The 13,452-nt window shown below is 43.3% G+C and overlaps 1 protein-coding gene across 3 annotated transcripts in view; it reads right to left on the minus strand.

Moving 5' to 3' along the window:
- Ptafr (platelet activating factor receptor) overlaps positions 1-13,452 on the minus strand; it is a 30,823-nt gene that overhangs the window by 14,546 nt on the left and 2,825 nt on the right. Inside the window, exon 1 of one of the 3 annotated variants that reach the window (XM_040288212.2) lies at positions 3,477-7,775. The exons of 1 other annotated variant lie outside the window; for it this stretch is intronic. The gene's annotated coding sequence lies outside the window, so the exon portion shown is untranslated. Of the gene's footprint in view, positions 1-3,476; positions 7,776-13,452 lie in introns of those variants that run through there. One more of the 3 variants, XM_013363249.4, reaches the window with a different exon arrangement.

Genomic DNA, 13,452 nt, shown 5'->3' on the forward strand with positions numbered 1-13,452 from the left:
ATGGCAAGTTCAAGGCCAGTCTCCCCAACTTAGTCAGACCCTGTCACAAAATAGAAGATAAAAAGGCTGGGATGTAGCTCAGTGGTAGAGCACCCTGGATTCAATTCCCCGTGCTGCAAAAATAAAATTAAATACTCAGGAATAGGCTTAGTCAAGGACTGAAGCCTTATACACTGAAATATACAGAACATTATGAAAAGAAATGAAAGGCAACAGAAGACCATTTCCAGTTCTCCTCCCTGGAGACCCCACCTTGACACCAGGTATGCATATTACACTGATGTGACTCAGCCTCCACTCAACTGGTCTAGGAAATCTCCATAGAATTGGGGGACCTAGAGCCTAACCAGGTTCTCTCCTGCTCCAGATACCCAGGTGGCATCGTCTTTGAGTCACTCTCCCTCACCTTGCTTCCTGGAATAACCTGGGCAGGGAAGAGGGAGTGAGGAGATGCCTCCATCCCTGGGCCTCCCAAGCACAGGGTACTGGCTTTTGTTATACCAGGAATTGCAAGCACTTCTTCCCAGCCTGGAAGTCCTGGGTTTTGCTGGTGCCCTCAGGGCCAGTTCAGGGCCTAGCCCAGGGGAGGACATGGAGTCCCTGAAGAGTCTGCTCTCAGCTCTCTTCTTTCCTGGTTGAGGCCCTCCCAACTTTCTTCATCTACAAAATGATGATAAAACAACCTTCTTCACAGGGTAGTTGTGACAGCCAAATGAAGCAATTTGCTTAACAGCAGGGCACTCTCTTACCTACTGTTCTCAGAAACATGTGTTAATAAGCAAATCAGCTATATACCAAGCTATTTATGTCTCTTTTGGAAGAAGCCAGGGGTGGTTGGAGAGAAAGCACCGCAATTGGAATTGAGGATCTGGGTCTCTGGTCTCAACAGGGTCATATACAGCCTCAAGTAAGTCTCTTGCCAGCTCTGAGCCTTGGGACTTTTATCTGCAAAATGGGGTTCGCTGACTACCTTGACGCACTGCTGTAAAAAGGAAGTAAGATTATTGGGGGGTGGGGTGACAGAAAGTTTGGTAAATAGTAAAGCACTTGGAAAATTGAAATAGACTTTTTAAACCAGAAAGGGCACTGCACATTTCTGTCATCAGCCACCTGAGCTCAGCTTCAAACCTGGGCCCTAAGGATCCCCCTTTTGAAAACTAAGAGGGAGGGGAAGAACAGCTGAGTGGGGTCCTTCTCATGTATTCATTCTTTCTCTCTCTCTGTCTCTCTCTTTGCCCTTCCCCCCATACACAGACACACACACACACACACACACACACACACACACACGTGTCTGGCTCCATATTCCCCCTTGACTGAAGACACACAGACATACCACCCTTTCAGCAGGCTTTGTTGGCAATCCTGCTTCTGGGACCTGTCAGAGCAATACCAGTCCCACCTGTAGGCACCACTTCACGCACCATGGACAAAAACCAGACCCAACTCCCTATCTGGCCCTCACAACCAGATACCCATGCACACAGAAAAAGACACCAGAGGCTTCTCTTGCTCTTGTCATGCTGCTGGGGAACCCAAGAGTGGCTGTTCAGGGAAGTGGCTGTGCTAGGAGCCCAGCATTTGTCTTTGGGAAGTGACTCCACTCCCAACACAGCTCCCAGGAGAACTCCCAGGACCCATCAGGAGAGCTCTCAAGACTCATCAGGAGAGCTCCCAGGCTGTGGCTCAGTTGTTGCCCTCCTGGGCCCAAGCCTCCACCCACTAGGGTGCCCAGTATGGAAAGGGGGGGCATCAAAAAAAAAAGAAAAAGCTCTCCTCTTTAACAAAATCTTGTTCACAGGCCTGGGGTGAGGAGAGGGAAGTCCCTGGTCCCCATAAAAGGACAAACACAGGATCTCAGTCTCTCTTCATATCCCTTTTCTACCCCAACACCAATCAAGAAGAAACCCAGTTCTGGAGGCACATTTTATCAAAGGATCTCTTACCCAAACCTTCATTGATCAGATGGAGAAACTAGGGGTTGCCCAAAGTGACCACAGTGTCAGGGTTGGATCGGGGCTTGTGGCTCACTGCTCATTCTCTACAAACTACAGCATACCACTTTATCATCAGGTGTTCAATGAGTGTTATTGGTATGTTCTTACTACATGCCAAACTCTTCTAAGGGTAAGGAGAAAACGAATTTCTAAGGCATTTCCTTATCCTAAGGCATTTACAGTAAGAATTACAGTGTCCTTATTAGCTAGTGCATGTTGGCTCACATTAGTATATCATTTTACAATTAATAAAACACTTCCTACCCAGCTTGTTACTTCATCCTCTCCACAAACCCAAAAGATCAGTATTTTAATCCCCAATCTGCAAAAAAGGAAAGAGGCTCTTGAATTATCCAAGGACCCAGCTTGTCAGCAATCAAAACTCTGGGTACCCACCAGAAGCCCACAGCCAATCACCTCCAGAGGCGACGTCCCTTTCTGGCCAGGTTGTCGGCACGCAAAGAAAGACAAATGTCTCTTTCTTTAGCTTTCCTGGCAGAAACCAACCTACCCCATCCCAGGTTTTAAGCACCTGGGACACAGCTGGGCATTTAGTTAGAGGTCATGTGAAAACCGCCTGGGGTTTAAGAGAGAGCCTGCTGTTCCCTCAATCTTCCCTTCATTCCAGGTGAGTAAGCTCTGATCACTGGCCCCATAATTGGACGTTCTGACAATGAAGGAAAGGAGCTGCCAGCCTGAGCTTTGTCACTAGCAACTGAAATATGATGGCAAAACTGGTGGCGGGCCTGGTCCTTCATACCTATATGCTGGTTATCTTCATCATCCTCCAGGGAAACCCAGCATTTTGTGAGTCCCTAAGTACCCAGCCCTGTACAAGACCCTTCCTCCTCTCTTGACAATCCCACCAGGGAGATGGCATTAGCCTCATTTAACAATTCGGGAAACTGCACAGAGAGTGGGTATGACTTGACCAAAAAACACACAGCCAGTAAAGCAGATAGCATTGGGCTTCCTAAATCCAAGTAACCCCTTCTCATCACCATCATCACCTCCTAGTGAGTCCTCTGAGGTCACCTCAGCTCTGCCTTGGTCTCAGAATACAAAAGAAGTGTGCTGGGCTCCCTGAAAAAGTATGGTCACAAAATGCTCTTTCTGGGCCTAAGAAAGATGCCGGAGTAGTCCCTTAAAAACAGAAACAGTGGGCACGGTGGCACATGCCTGTGATCCCATCGACTCAGGAGGTAGAGGCAGGAGGATTGCAAGTTAAAGGCCAGCCTGGACAACTTAGCAAGACCCTAATGGAAAAATTTTAGAGTAAAAAATAAAAAGGACTGGGACTGTAGCTCAGTAGTAAAGTGTTCTGGGTTCAATTCCCAGTACAAAAAAAAAAAAATGAAGAAGAAGAAAGAAAAGTAAAAACAGAACCACCCATTTGCAGCCAGTGGGCACAATCTTGGCCTCCTGAGGACATTTTCATAAACTACTCCCTTTCCCAGCCAGACTGGGACGCCCCCTTACCTGTCCCAGGACCAGTCGTTAAGCCGAGGAGCCTGTCTCTCTGGGTCTGGGCCCTAGTTCCAGCCTCTATGCCGTCTTCTGGCAATTGCAGAAGTGAGGAAAAAGAACATATCACTGCCAAGTCACCACCAGGAGGAAATGCAGTGACCCTAGGGCCTCTTCGACAGATGCCACAGGAACCTCCAAGCTGACCCACAAAGGCCCTGGGCACTGGGCAGAGCTTCTTGAGGAGCTAGGGGCGGGGTAGAGTGTGGGCAGCTCCGCAGGACCAGAGAGGCAAGGCCAAAGAGAGAGAAGCAAGAAAAGTATGAAGGGGTGTGCTCAGGAGAGATGGAAGAGTGAGAAAGAGGAAAAAGGAGAAGAGACCAAAAAACATTTAGCCAGCCGAGAGGGCGGGAGGGAGTCAGGAAGGAAAGGAGAAGGCCGAGGAAGAGATGGAGGGAGAAGGACAGAGGGAGGTAAACAGAAGTCCAAGAGAGGCATGAGGGAGCAAAGAGCAAGACCGAGGGATTTAAGAGAGAGAGAGAGGTGGGGTGTGTGCCTGCGGATGCGTAAGTGCTCATCAGTGTCTGTGTGTCTCAGTGCGGGGAGAAATTGAGAGCCAGGGAGCCAGGAAAGGGAGCGGCCACCAGGATATAGGAAGGATGGGAAGAGGGAGCTTGAAGCACTGCTGTGGTCAGCAGCATGATTGGACAGGGCAGCCCTGGCGACCAAGAAACCCTGAGGCCCCCAAATCCTTGGGGACAGAGCACTGCAGGGCTCAGGGGAGGACCCTGAGCTGGAGATTGGCAGCAAGACAGTTCATGGAGAATAGTGTGGGCAGTTGAGAGGGTGAACACAGGTGAACTTGTGTGTGTGTGTGGGGGGGGATTTGGGGGTAACAAAGTTTCTAATCCACTTATCCATGCATTTATTCAATCAACCAAGCAACATTTACTGAGAAGCCCTTGTGGTGGATACTGTCTAAGGAAACAAGTCCCTCAAATATAAGCTGATCTAATACTCCCTTGAGCAGAGAGGGAAACTGTGGCCCAGAAAGGACCAGGTCTCACAGTGAGGCAGGTGCAAAACAGTCAGGAGTGCAGGGTTCTGGCTCTTGATTCAGGGTCCAGCCTCAGCTCCACTCTGGTTGTCTAGGCTTGCCACTTCCTACTGTTCAGATCCCTTCTCCTGTTCCTTATCAAAGCCAAAAATGGCTCCTTTGACAGGTGTTTCAGCTCTAAAAACCAGAACCAAAAGTCCAGTCATTCTCCCCAGCTCCATCCCCATCACAGGAAGACGCACTCAAACCACCCCACACACACACTTATAAATACCATCATGGAGATGATCACTCAGGTGCCCATTCTACTCTCCCTGTCACTCACATCTGCCCCCACACACCTCCTTCCTCATGCTCATTCACCCATACCACTCCACACATTCTTCTTAGGTCCCAAGATACACCCCAGACCTCAGTCAGAGATCTCCAAACAGGCTCAATTTGGTCGTCTCTCCTTGTCTCTCTTGCTCAAGGGCCCTGAGATGCAACATGACCTGGTCTGTTTGCTGCCTTTAACCTTCATGCAAACTATTTCCCTGGAAGACGAGGCCCCAGCTCTGCTTCCCAGCCTGAATCATCCTTCCCCAAATGGCATTGCCTCCTCAGCCCTCCTTTGGCCTCCAAGTCTGGGAGAGATCCTATGGATCAGCCAGCCTCCATCAGCCAATCTTCAGGACTCCCAGCTCAAGGTCCAGGACTGTTTGGCTCAGCCTGTTTTCCAATAGTCCCTTCCACATGTATACATGTAGCAATTGTGTATCAGGATCTTTTTTGAAATTAATAAGCAAGGTAGGCCAGGTACGGTGGCCCACCCTGTAATCCCAGAGGCTTGAGAGGCTGAGGCAGGAGGATCATGAGTTCAAAGCCAGCCTCAGCAACTCAGCAAGGCCCTAAGCAACTCAGCGAGATCCTGTCTCTAAATAAAATATATTAAAAAGGGCTAGGGATGTGGCTCAGTGGTTCAATCCCAGGTACTGGGGGCGGGGGGGAAGCAAGGTAGGTAGGTGGACGTTACTACAACATTTTACAAATAAGGAAAGTGAGGTCAGCTCTTTCTTTCCCATGCCATAGCCATTCTGATAATAAATTCTATCAGCTCTACTTTAAAGTATATCCAAGTTTGAATCTAATCAAACCTCTAGATTTAACCTAAAGGGAAAGAGGAATAAATTTGAGGGCCCCACAAGGAAGCAATCAGCCACACCCAGAATGCAGGACGTTCTATGGAACAATGGATCCACTTATTTCAAATAAGTCACATGAAAACAAAAAACAAACAAAGGAGGGCACTGTTCCAGATAAAAGGGACATAGGAGATACAAAGATCTAAGACAACACACGGCTCTTGTTTGGAACCCAGATCATCAAATCAACTGTAAAAGGACATAAGTACCAGGTAGGGTCCTGGACAGAGACGGCACACCCACAGTGGGCAATTGGGGACATAGGGTTTCTCTCTTTCTCCCCTTTTTTTTTTTTAGAAAGATGTGGACAGGGCCAGAGACCCAAAGGAATGGTGTAGTCTTCAGCAGCTGCCAAGGATGAGAAGCCTGTGTCATAGCACAACTGAGAAGAGGAAGCAGCTCCTGGAACCGAAGAGGGTGGCTGTGTGGGGAGGTCCACTTGACAGGAGCTGTGACCTTGGGTAGAAAGCTGCTGCCGACCCTTAGTGTTGCGGCAGGAAGGGAAACAAGAAATAAATACCCCCACTGCTGTCTTCTTCCATCTTGTGATGGCTTTCTCGTGCCTAGGTTTGGCTGACTCTTACAGTCAGCTTCAGGGGTAGTGTGAGATGGCGAGTGAAAGATATAGAAAATGACAATCCCTGGGGAAAAGGCAAACATAATCCTTTCCCAGTGACAATGAACCTCAGAGGAAGAAGATAAGCTTGGGACTTTCCATCCTTTCCCAGCAACACTTTTACAACCTGTTTCCTGACTGCCCAAACACACACGTTCTGCAGAAGTCTCCAATGATTAAGTCACTCTCATTGTAACCTATAAAATGCAGACCCCTCTTGTAACTGGGGGCCATTTTCTATCCGAAAAATGAGCCCCTCCAATGCCTGACTGATTGACTCTGCAGCTTAATAAATGGCATCACTGAATCTGTTGAGGTATGCTCCTGTCTCTGTTACTTGTGCGGACAATGGGTCTGGAGGACGAAACAAGTTGTCCAGGACACAGACATACTTGAGAAAATAAGAGAAATTGAAATATGAACAGTATTTCAGATTATTCTAAAACATTACTATTAATTTTATTAAGTGAAAATGGTAGTGTGATTATATAATAAAATCTCTGTATGTGTACAACACGCACACATACATATGGAAATATATATATGGAAATATTTAGGGATGAAATTACAGAGATTTTCTGTAAAAATATTACAGCAAATTAAGAAGAGGGCTGGGAGCATAGTTCAATGGTAGAGCATTACATAGCATGCTCAAGGCCCTGCATTCAATCCCCAGCACTGAAGGAAGGAAGGAAGGAAGGAAGGAAGGAAGGAAGGAAGGAAGGAAGGAAGGAAGGAAGGGAGGAAGGAAGAAAGAAGTAAAGAGAGAAAGAAAGGAGAAAGAAAAGAAAGTAAAGAGAAAGAAGAAAAGGAAACAAGGAAGAAAGAGAGAGAGAGAGGGAGAGAGAGAGAGAGAGAGAGAGAGAGAGAGAGAGAGACACCAGGTATAGAGATACATGTCTGTAATCGAAGTTACTCAGGAGGCTGAGGCAAGAGGATTACAAATTTAAGGCCAGCCTTAGCAATTTAGTTGGCTATGTCAAAATAGTTATCCCTGTTTCAAAATAAAATTTTAAAAGCCTGGGGGGGTGTGGCTTGTGGTAGAGTGCTCATGAGGCCCTGGATTTGATCCCCAGGAGCCCGCCAAAAAAAAAAAGAGAATTCTAGCAAGAAGGAAGAAGAGAAACAGAAAAGAAATAGAGAATGTTGCTGAACATTGATAATTATAGAATCTGGGAAACGTTATTATAGTAGTCTGAATAACAGACTTAAAGATATCAGGTCCTGTGGGGCTGGGGATATAGCTCAGTTGGTAGAGTGCTTGCTTCTCATGCACAGGCCCTGGGTTCAATCCACAGTAACACACACACACACACACACACACAAAAATTAACTACCATTTGATCCAGCTATCCCACTCCTCTGTCTATACCCAAAGGACTTAAAAACAACATACTATAGGGACACAGCAACATCAATGTTTATAGCAGCACAATTCACAATACATAAACTATGGAACCTAGATGCCCTCCAGTAGATGAATGGATAAAGAATATGTGGTATATATACACAATGGAATATTATTCAGCATTAAAAGAGAAGAAAATCATGGCATTTGCAAGTAAATGGATGGAGTTGGAGAATATAATGCTAAGTGAAGTTAGCCAATCCCAGAAAAACAAATACCGACTGTTTTCTCTGATATAAGGAGGCTGATTCATAATGGGGTTGTGGGGGCGCATGGGAGGATTAGACAAACTCTAGATAGGGCAAAAGGGGTATGAGGGAAAGGGAGGGGGAATAGGTGTAGAAAAGATGGTGGAATGTGATGGACATCATTACCCTAAGTACATGTATGAAGACACGAATAGTGTGACTCTACTTTGTATACAACCAGAGATAAGAAAGATTGTGTTCTATATGTGTAATATGAAATATAATGCATTCTGCTGTCATATATAACAAATTAGAATAACAAATAAATAAATAAATACATTTAAAAAAAAGATATTAGGTCCTAACCCTGAAATTTGTAAAGATTACTTTTTATTTTTTATTCAATTTAATTGATTGATAAATACTAGGGATTTAAGCCAGCAGCACTTTACCACCAAGTTACATCCCAGCCCTTTTTATTTTTTATTTTGAGATAGGGTCTCCATAATTGCTGAGGCTGATCTCCAACTTTCTTTTCTCTCTCTCTCTCTCTCTCTCTCTCTCTCTCTCTCTCTTTTTTAAATATTTTAGTTGTTGGACCTTTATTTTATTTATTTGTATGTGGTGCTGAAAATCTAACCCAGGGCCTCATCCAAGCACTCTCCACTGAGCCATAACTCCAGCCCCTGATCTCCAACTTTCAATCCTCCTGTCATCAGCCTCTCAAATCACTGGGATTATAGGCATGTGCCACCATGCCCAGCTAAATTAATGATCTTTCTTTTTTAACTTTATTTTGTTTATTTATTTTTAGGTGGTGCTGAGGATCGAACCCAGGGCCTCAAACATGCTAGGTGAGTGCTCTACTGCTGAGTTTATAACCCCAGTTCCTAAATTAATGATCTTGAGTGGAAGAAACTAACTTGGATTATCCAAGTGGGCCTTCTTCATACAATCACAAGTGCCCACATGAGAGAGAGCCTGAGGGAGATTTGACACAGACCGAAGAGGAAAATGTAATGTGGCCACAGCAGCAGAGTGGTGTGCCCATAACCCAGGAAATCCAGCAGCAACCAGATGAGACAAGGACTGGATTCTGCTGTAGAGTTTCAGGAGGGAGGATGGCCCTGCTGTGTTGTCTTCATTTTGGCCCAGAGATTTTGGACTTCTGAAGTTTCAGAGAATAAATGTATGTGGTTAAGCCATCAAGTCTGTGGGAACTCGTTACAGCGGGTATAGGAAACCAATATGGGTGTGTAGAGATTTATCATACTCTTCTCTTTGTGTATATTTGAAATTTTTCCTGATAAAGTTGTCCTTGTGGGTGCACAACTCATAGCACTATCTATGAAAGAGTCTTGCTAAAAAAGTGCAAATAGAATCAGCAAGTTCGCCTAGCGTACGTGGGGCACTGAGTTCAATCCTCAGCACCACATAAAAATGAAATAAAGATATTGTGTCCACTTAAACTAAAAAGTAAATAATAAAAAAATAAGCAAGTTCAACCACCACTTTAGAGAAAACACAGAGAGGACCAGGTTGTTGGGACACACCCAACAAGCTCAGACAATAGAGAATGCTTCAGAACGGACAATCTCACTTCTTCTGCAAGTAAATTCTAAGTGAAAAAAAAAGGTGAAAGGAAACACTGTAGATGAAAAGAGAATTAAGAAACACAGCAACCAATTAGTACATTTGAATGTTTTTTGGATCCTGATTCAATCAAATGGAAGAAAAAAAAAGAAATTTATGAAAAATTAGGAAATGCGAACACTTTTGGGACGTTCAATTATATTGAGATAGAAATATTTATTATTAGGTATGTTAATTGTTTCACAGTTACGTTAAAAAAAAGAATTTTTATCTTTTAGAGAGACACACAAAACATATACAGATGAAATTCTATATTTGGGATTTGCTTCAAAATAAGATGGAACACACTTCACTGGAATAAAATAAATAGATTATTGTTGAAACTGTCCGAGGGTACATAGGAATCCATTATACCATTAAGTGCACTCTTGTATGTGTTTTCAATTTTTAAGATAAAAACCTTTATCATTGTTTGTTTTTTAAAACATTTCAGCACTTGTTTGGATTTTGTAGATCAAAACAACAATGAAAAGAAAACTGCTTCAATGTTATAATAATGGATAATGGGCTGTAATTTCCTCTGATAGCATCTTAGTAGGAGGTTAAGTGCTATATTTCTTTTTTTTTTTAATTTGTTAAGTGCTATATTTCATTCAGTGTCAATGGAAGTGAAAATGATGTCCTCTGGAACATTAATTAATGCCAGAAAAGGGACTACAATAACAATGGAGATATTGACATTGAAGATGTAATGTAAAGTTTTGAATCAACTTGTTTCAAAAATTCAAAATTTGAGAGTATAAAAAAGCTCTATTTAGGGGTTGGGTATTTAGTTCAGTGGTTGAGAGCTTGTTTAACATGCATGAGGCCCTGGATTTGGTCCTCAGCCCTGGAAAAAAAATAAAAGGCAATATTTATAAAATAATAAACTATTTCCTAAAATATTTAAGTGTGTGGATAACTAAAGGAATAAATTAAATATTTTAAGTAGGCATTTGAATATACCAGTGATTCATAGCCAGGGCTATTTTACACTCCAGAGGATGTTTGTCAACATCTGGAGACATTTTTGGTGGCCACAGTAGCAGGCAGGGTGTGTGTGTGTGTGTGTGTGTGTGTGTGTGTGTGTGTGTGTGTGTGTGTGTGCATGAGCTACTGGCATCTGGTAGGTAAAGACCAGTTTTATGGTCTGAATATGAAGTGTCCCCTGAAAAGCTAAAGTTAGGCAATGTGGGTAGTGTTCAGAGGTGAACACTCCCACATTACATTACATCATGAGAGCTGTAACCAAATCAATGGATCAACACATTTAACAGATTCATCATTTGAATAGATTACTGAGTTATAACTGTAGACAGATGGGGTGTGGCTGGAAGAAGTAGATCACTGGGATTGTGCCCTTAGGGATCCCTGGCTTTTCTCCTCCCCCCGCCCTTCCTGGCCACCATGAGCTGATCAGCTTTCCTCTGCCATGCCCTTTCACCATGATCTTCTGCCTCACCTCAACCCAGAGCTATAGCCGTGGCTGACCATGGACTGAAGCTCTGAAACAAAATAAACTTCTTAACCCCATGTCTTTTAGCCAGGCATGGTGTCTCATACCTGTAGTCTCAGTACTCAGGAAGTTGTGGTGTGTCTGTTTTTTTTACAATGGTGGGGACTGAGCCCAGGGCTTAACAAGTGTTAGGCAAGAGCTCTACTACTGAGCTATATCCCTAGCTCTCCTCTAAGTTATTCTTGTCAGGTATTTTGGTCACAGTGAAGAAAAGCTGACTAACCGCTAGGGATGCTGCTAACAACACAGAAGAGCCCATACAATGAAAAACTATTTGGCTCAAATGTTAATGAAGCTGGGATTCATTCTGGATTGTAGTCTTTATATTCCTAAGAGTTTATATATTCAGATGGCCTTTAAAAAAATCTCTTTGGGGATATTATCATCAAGAAAATATGGGGCCGGGGTTGTAGCTCAGTGGTAGAGTGCTTACCTAGCACATATGAGGCATGGGGTTTGATCCCCAGTACCACAAAATAGGGAATTATTTATTTTAGGGATTGCCCAATGTTTGGTTCACATTTCAAAGATTTCCCCATCAAATTTAAACTTGTTGGAAATTTAAATTAAGTTTACTTTTTTTTTAATGTTGCTGGGGATGGGAAATTTACTTTAAGTGAGAGATGAATATGTAGGTAGGTAGGTAGACCACGGACCAGCAGAGAGATCCAAAATCTGATCACTTCTCACTGCTCAACTGCTGCGGTCCTGGTCCAAGCTCCTACCACTTCTCACTAGTTCCCTGCCTCCTCACTGGTCTTCCCTGCTTCTCTCCCCATGCTCCCTAGCATAGCAGCACAGGTGAACCTCAATCAGATCATATCACTCCTCTGCTCAAAATCCTACAGTGGCTTCACCTCACTTAGAGGAAAAAAATCTTTAAAATGCCTGCAGGGCCCTGTAAGACCTGACTTCATCTCTACTTCTCAATTCCATACTCTAGTTGCTCTGATCTCCTGTTTCTTCCCTAACACACCAGAATCACCTGTCTTGACCTTTTGCACCTCTGCCTGGAACACTTCCCTGGACATCCAAAGTTCAGGTCTTTTCTCAAATGCCACTTTCTCAGGGAGGCCTCTCCTGACCACCCTAATAAACTGCAGTCATACCTCAACATTCCCCAGACCTCTACACTGCTTTATTTTTTTGATAGCACTTACAAACCATCTAAAATTCTATTTATTTTACTTATTTACTCACTTTCTGTCAGCTCATCTTAATTATAGCTCCTTGAGTTTGTTTATTGTAATATCTCAAGATCTAGAATTATTGCTGATGCATTGCAGGTGTTAGGAAAAGTTTACTGGATGAATGAATAAGATCAGAGAGAAGAAGTGACTTATCTAAGGTAACATAGCAGGTAGCAGACCCAGATGCACTAAGCCCTATTTCAGTCCCATCCCACTATTATAAAGCCTTGCTTCCCAGCCTGTCCTTAACCTAGAGTGATATGGACACTAAATTTTGTGAATAGCTTTGTACTAATCTATAAATGAAAGATAACATGGGAGGAAGAATAGCACAGGAAAAAGAGCATGGGTTTTAGAATCAAAGGGACTTGAGTTCAAATCTTGACTGCCACCAACTCTGTATGAACCTGAGAAAGCCAGTTTACCTCCTCATGCTTCAGTTTCCCAATCTGCAAAATGAGGATAATCATATAGATTTCTATACAACTTTTCTCTGTTGTGCAGAATATGATATTTTGGGGGAAAAGTTTATGAAGATTAGAAAGAAAAAGCAAATCTTTCATTTTGATAGGCCATATGATTATTTACATTAAAAATTAAAGTAATTCCATGGGAAAATTATTAGAATCGACAAAGAATTTCAACAAGATCTCTAGATATAAAACAACAGATAAAAGCAATCATGCTCCTATAAAGAAGTAAAAAACAGAAAATGTCACTTAAAAAAGATATTTGTCATTTTATTTTTTGAGATGGGGTTTCACTCTGCTGCCCAGGCTAGTCTCAAACTCATGGGCTCAAGTGACCCCCTGCCTTGGCTTCCTGAGTACTAGGACTACAGGGGTGAGACACCATGCCTGGCTAAAAGACATGGGGTCAGTTTATAATTGCAAGAGAACAATTTTGGCTTTTTATTTCTTTCTATTTTTCTTTCTTTCTTTTCCTCCTTGGTCTAAGATGTGCAAGATATTGATGAAAGAAATTTAAGAATAATTAGAAAGTCATTAAATAAGAATTGAATAAATGGATAGATGTACCACATTTATGCAGAACAATATTATAAACACACCAGTTGTCTCTCTTTTTGTTTGGTCCTAGGGACTGAACTCAGGGACACTCAACCACTGAGCCACACCTCCAGCCCTATTTTGTATTTTATTTAGAGATTCAGAGACAGGGTCTCACTGGGTTGCTCAATGC

The sequence above is a fragment of the Ictidomys tridecemlineatus genome, chromosome 11, assembly GCF_052094955.1.
Source record: "Ictidomys tridecemlineatus isolate mIctTri1 chromosome 11, mIctTri1.hap1, whole genome shotgun sequence".
In the NCBI taxonomy this organism is placed as follows: Eukaryota; Metazoa; Chordata; class Mammalia; order Rodentia; family Sciuridae; genus Ictidomys; species Ictidomys tridecemlineatus.